General features: G+C 47.4%; 1 non-coding gene across 1 annotated transcript; it reads left to right on the top strand.

Moving 5' to 3' along the window:
• Nucleotides 1–5,107: 5,107 nt before the first annotated feature.
• On the top strand, nt 5,108–5,180 carry TRNAV-AAC (transfer RNA valine (anticodon AAC)). Its single transcript has one exon. It is a non-coding gene; the product is annotated as a tRNA-Val (tRNA).
• Nucleotides 5,181–6,207: the final 1,027 nt, after the last annotated feature.

Genomic DNA, 6,207 nt, shown 5'->3' with positions numbered 1-6,207 from the left:
GACTCCGTCAGCCAGATGGGTGGGGAGGTGGACAAGCTCCCACTCCTGACCCCAACCTGTATGTATGTGTGGAGTTCCCTGGGGCCAGGCCCCTCGAACCTCCAGTGGGAGCGGAAGGTGATGGTCAATGGGGAGACATTCGTGGGGTGGCGAGATCCTGGGACACAGAGAATTGTTGTCAGGCCCCGGGTGGTGCAGCCTCAGATGCTGAGGGGCTGTGTGAGCTGGGTGAGGGTCCAGATCCCTATGGCCCAGATCCCTGTGCAGACCCAGGAGGGGTGGGGCTGGCTGGCCATTGGGATTCTCCAGGATATCGGCTGTGAGACCCTCTTGAGGGGTGACTGTGTCTCTTTGGGATAGGATCCAGGCCCTGCTCCGGTAACTGCCGAGGGTTTGAGTTTGAATCCAGGGAACCAATCGGTGGAGAGGGAAATGGTCAGTGAAAATGCAGATGACCTGGCTGGCAGCAGGGAGGAGCTTCTAAGCTCAGGATACCTGCCTGCCTGTAACCAGACCCCTGGGGCTGGGTGGGACAGAGAGACGCTCCTTGCCCTATTGCCCCATTGCAAACTGGAGAGGGGGGCTCAGGGGGCTCACGCTGCCTCTGAAGCAGCAAGGAAAGCAGCGAGCTCGCTGCCTACCCCTACTGGGACAGCAAGGGCAGCGCTGAGCACAGTGGGAGCTGAGACCCCAGCTGAGGGTGGGGGAGACACAGGCAGGGCAGGGGATCTGTTGGGAGTGGCAAGGTGCTTGGTAAGGAAAGTCTGGATGAGCCTAGGCAGCCTTGTGAGCTGATGGCTGTGTCTAGTCAGCAGGGTGGGAAGGAGAGTGGAAGATGAGTGTCCCTGGACCTTACCTGTCAGCTGGGTGGAGAATTGTGACAGGTAAGGAAATGTGCCTGTGACTGCCAGGGGTATTGACTTGCCTATGGAGGGAGCTACCCTCATCGCCAAGCAGTTGTCTGTGACCAGCCCTGTGTGCTGGGACAAGGGGAAAGGATCCCAAGCTGTGTGTCTGGGAAAGGAGAACGTGTCTCCGGCTCTTAAAGGGGCCTTTCAGCCTGTGATGGTTGAGGGTCGTGCAGTTGTCTCAGAGCTGGTTCTGGATTCAGCTAAAGCCCAGGAAGGGAAGGGTCCTAAGTTTGTGTCTGCTCGGGAGAATGGCCCTGTAACTAGGTCGCATCCAGTTAGTGTCTATGTAAAATCCCAGAGACCAGACAATTCTGGTGCTTGTATTTTGCCTGTTGCTAGTGTGTTGTTGGGAAAGGTTGCAGCAACTCTGTCTAATCAGGGTGAGATCCTAGCCAGGGCACAAGGAGAGCAGAAAGGTGATTTGATCATGTTACCTACTGAGGGTGTGGAAAACTGTAGCAAGAAGGAAAAGATTCCTTCTTCCCAGCCCAACCCAGGCTGCTGCCCTGTCCCAGCCTCTGTCCCCCTGGGGGCCCTGCATGTCTGACTCGAGAGCATGCGGGGAGCAGCCGCTGACGCAGAGGACAGCCTGGGCTGGGCAAGTGCTAGGAGGTCAGCGCCAGAGGCCTATACTGCCTCCCTCCCCAGCAGCAAACAATCAGTCCCCACCCCCACCCTGGGACAGCAGCCTGGAGTTAAGGGCAGCAGCCAGTGGGGGTTTCTCTTTTTGCCCCTACTGGGATGAGCAGGGACCTGGGGGTGTTTCTAGCAGAGGAGTTGGCACTGAATTGGGGAACCAGCTTTTAATAACAGGCAGCTCACGTTCAGACAAATCTTGTGGCAAATTTATTTATAACATAAAAGAATTCATAAGTAAACGGGCAGGAATTATTGGAACTCTTTTCTCTTAGTGTTCCCGGCCATAGAAAGAAATGGCTTTTTGGCTTTTCATGATATGGGAATCAGATTCGTTTGCTGTTCAGAATCAATGTACACACAAGCCTGTTGTGTTTCATTTTTTAGTTTACAGCGCCATCATGTGTCCATTTCCTCCCCCTCCTTTGGCACCTTAGAGACTAACCAATTTATTTGAGCATAAGCTTTCGTGAGCTACAGCTCACTTCATCGGATGCATACTGTGGAAAGTGTAGAAGATCTTTTTATACACACAAAGCATGAAACACCCCCCCACACACACAAACCCACTCTCCTGCTGGTAATAGCTTATCTCCTTACAATGTGTACGATAATCAAGTTGGGCCATTTCCAGCACAAATCCAGGTTTTCTCCCCCCCACACACAAACCCACTCTCCTGCTGGTAATAGCTTATCTAAAGTGACCACTCTCCTTACAATCTGTATGATAATCAAGGTGGGCAATTTCCAGTACAAATCAAGGGTTTAACAAGAACGTCCGGAGGGGGGCGGGGGTAGGAAAAATCAGGGGGAAATAGGTTACCTTGCAGAATGACTTAGCCACTCCCAGTCTCTATTCAAGCCTCAGTTAATTATTTCCAATTTGCAAATGAACTCCAATTCAACAGTCTCTTTGAATTGAATACACATTGTAAGGTAGATAAGCTATTACCAGCGGGAGAGTGGGGGGGGGTGAAGAAAACATGGATTTGTGCTTGAAATGGTCCAACTTGATTATCATACACATTGTAAGGAGATAAGCTATTTCCAGCAGGAGAGTGGGTTTGTGTGGGGGGGGGAGAAAACCTGGATTTGTGCGGGAAATGGCCCAACTTGATTATCATACACATTGTAAGGAGTCTCTACGTAAAAGAATAAATGGACACAAATCAGATGTCAAGAATTATAACATTCATAAACCAGTCGGAGAACACTTCAATCTCTCTGGTCACATGATTACAGACATAAAAGTTGCGATATTACAACAAAAAAACTTGAAATCCAGACTCCAGCGAGAGACTGTTGAATTGGAATTCATTTGCAAATTGGATACAATTAGCTTAGGCTTGAATAGAGACTGGGAGTGGCTAAGTCATTATACAAGGTAACCTATTTCCCCTTGTTTTTTCCTACCCCCTCTCCCCCAGACGTTCTTGTTACTTGCACGGCTGTTACTCTGAAACCTTTCCCTCCTTTCTGTGCAAAGCGCTGGTATTTTGCACAGTAAAGGTATTTCCTGAGGAGGGAAAGGGAGCTGCATTCACTTAATGAGCAATCACTAGAAAATGAACATAAGAACAGCCACGCTATGTCAGACCAACGGTCCAGCTAACCAGTATCCTGTCTTCTGACAGTGGCCACTGCTAGGTACTTCTGAGGGAATGAACAGAACAGGGACTCATCAAGTGATCCATCCCCTGTTGCCCATTCCCAGCTTCTGGTGACAGATTAAACCCATTAGATGAGGCCTCCATCCCTCACAGAAATCATCTCCTTCTTCAGGTAAAGGACATTCTGGATCTTTCCTTATCCCTGAAGAGACCAAGGGTTGGAATCTGCTGTCTCCAGCCACTGTACATAGCAGGAACGTTCCTCCTGTACATAGCAGGAACAAACAGAAAGAGTTCCTTTAGAAGGAGCTGTCTCCTTCCTTCGCAGGTTAGATTTTTCTATGATTTTTCTTCCTCCCACACTTTTCATCACGCTTGGAGCCTGACTCAGTTCAGAGCTGAAATGCTGCCTCCTTGAACACATTCAAGAAAATGTCTGTGCTATGGACAGAAATGGGATTCAGACCCCCTTCTCTTCAGGAAGCTATAGCTTGAATACATTGAAATACATTGTGCGACCCTCTGGGTAGGTGGGAAAAGAGAAGCAAGCTCAGCACATGATGAAACTGGAGCCTAATTCCCCCGGGGAGAGGAAGACCTCTTTCTTCTCTTTGTCCTAAACAGCCCCCTTCCTTGGATAACCCTTTGCTGGGATCAGAATGGATGGGGAACAGCCGTTTCTGAGGATTAATTTCACATCATATTTGGTGTTGATTCATAGATTTTACAGCCGGACTAGATCACTATGTACATCCGGTCTGACCTCATTCGTAACAGAGTCCAGAGAATTTTCCCCAGTGACTCCTACATCCACCCCAACGTCTTCTGGTTGAATGAGCACGGTTCATTCAGAAAGTCATGAGGTTTGGATGTAAAAGGTGTGAAGTGATGGGAAAACTGGCCCTTCCTCCTAGTTTAAATTCTTTAACTCCTACAGCTAGACAATAATACTCAGCTCTTTACTGGCCATAAATGAAACCCATGTCTCGCTAGGGTTGATCAAAGAGGTTTTTCTGTACCGTCAGCAGGGTTGAGTGGTCTAAGGCACAAGACTCTATATCTCAAGTCAGTGTTCTGGTCTCTGTATAGAGATGTCTGTTTAAATCACACTCCATTGGCTCATTTCAATCAGCTTCGACACATGGAGACACAGTAGCTGGAGAAAGCCTAGTATGGCTGACAAAAATCTGTGTGCATGCATTCCCCAGTGTTTAGAATTTTGTGCTCTTACTCTAGATTCCCAGTTGGGGAAGGACTTTTTCGAACAAAAATTTACTTTCTATTCTTCACTTGCAAGTCAAACAAAAAATACAATATTCCCCCCACCCCAACTCCCCATCTTTCTTCATGCTGCTGGAAAACTCTGTACCTTAAAGCCCAGGCTCTATGCCCTTTTATAGAACTAGATCTGCTTTTCCCCGCAATTCATTGTATCAGGTTTCTCAGCTTTGGCTGCCCCGTTTGTCAACTCTGTGCAGGCAGGAAGCAGCCAAAGTGCTGATTTCCTGGCACATTGGTTAGGGGATCATGGTGTTTGCACAGCGTCTGCATGTCCATCTTTCACCTCCTTGTCCTCCTCAGTAAGCCAAACCCTTTCCCACAGATACTTCAGTCAGAAACTGTAGTGACCCAAGGACCTGCAGGTTTCCCTCACTCATCTTTATTTTACTGCATTTCAGTGTTTTGTATCGTTGTCACTGGAAGCTGTCAGGGAAACGTCCATGAAAAAGTAGAGTGGATGTGAGCTTTGTTGGTTGTGAGATTTGTCTGTGTTTTGTGTCATTGTGAGATGCGCAAATTGGAGGTGCCCTTGTAGCATTTGTGATGATTGTTTGAGTTAAAACAGAAGTTCTTGGAGTCGTTTGCTTCCCTGTTCTTCAAAGGGACACCAGCTGATGTAGTGGCTACTGAGAGAGCCTTCAAAAAGGGCCCCAAAAGTGACAGTAGCCGGTTTCTGTAGTGTAGTGGTTATCACATTTGCCTAACGCGCAAAAGGTCCCTGGTTCAAAACCAGGCAGAAACAGTGCTGCTTTCTCTCTTGTGGCTCCTGTTGTCTTCTTTCCATCCAACTCCTTTCTCAAATACATCCATAGCTTCGATGCTTTCTTCCTCGTTGTTTTTTTTCCTTTCATGAAACTTGAAGTTCAAAAGGAGAACGTTAGCCTGCATGTTGAGGGGCGGAATAGACCATCATTTGGGAGATTGCCAGCTACATATCAAATCTGAGCATAGAAGAATCCCAACCCTTTCTCCTGCCTAGTGACCTCCCAGCCAGCAGTGTTCCCCCTCGCTTTTGTTTATTTTGAGCTAACCACAAACAGCCTCGTGTACCCTTTCCATGTCAGAAAAATCTATTTCCTGATGACCACATTTCCCCTCCTTTCCTGGCTAAGCAGGGTTGTGATGTGAGGACTCAGAACATAATAATTGGAAATCGCTAGCGTAGTCACAGCGTAATCATTGTGGAGCTTAAACTTTGTTCTGTAATCCAGCTAATACCTGTTATCTGCCCATGTATTTTCTGTTCCTAGACCAAACACTGCCCTGTTGGATCCGAGTTCTCCGGAATTCTCAGCCGTTGTTTCTGGGGGGGATTGGCTCCAGGCCATTAACATGGATCGATATAAGGATAACTTCACAGCTGCTGGCTGTACAACATCACTTTCCCCTTTCTAAATAACATTTTTCCCATAATATTTTTAAACACTCAACAGCTTGCTCATCTTCAAACCATGTAAACACAAGCTCTGAGCTACAAATTTCCCACCTGTTCCCTTGATTTTTTTAGCACAGTAAATTGATATAAAAGAAACAGAAAACAAAACAATTTCCAATATTATACATTGAGGACAGGTCTTCTTTTTTTTTTTTTTCATGCAGGTCCCCAGCAGATGTGGGGACCTGCATGTAAACCTCCTGAGCTTATCTTTACCTGCTTAGGTCAAAACTTCCCCAAGGTACAAAATATTCCACCCTTTGTCCTTGGATTGGCCGCTACCACCACCAAACAAATACTGGTTACTGGGGAAGAGCTGTTTGGAAACATCTTT

Source organism: Lepidochelys kempii, chromosome 28 (assembly GCF_965140265.1).
Source record: "Lepidochelys kempii isolate rLepKem1 chromosome 28, rLepKem1.hap2, whole genome shotgun sequence".
In the NCBI taxonomy this organism is placed as follows: Eukaryota; Metazoa; Chordata; order Testudines; family Cheloniidae; genus Lepidochelys; species Lepidochelys kempii.
Note: the sequence above shows the minus strand (reverse complement) of the source record. Positions and strands in the feature narration are given on the sequence as shown.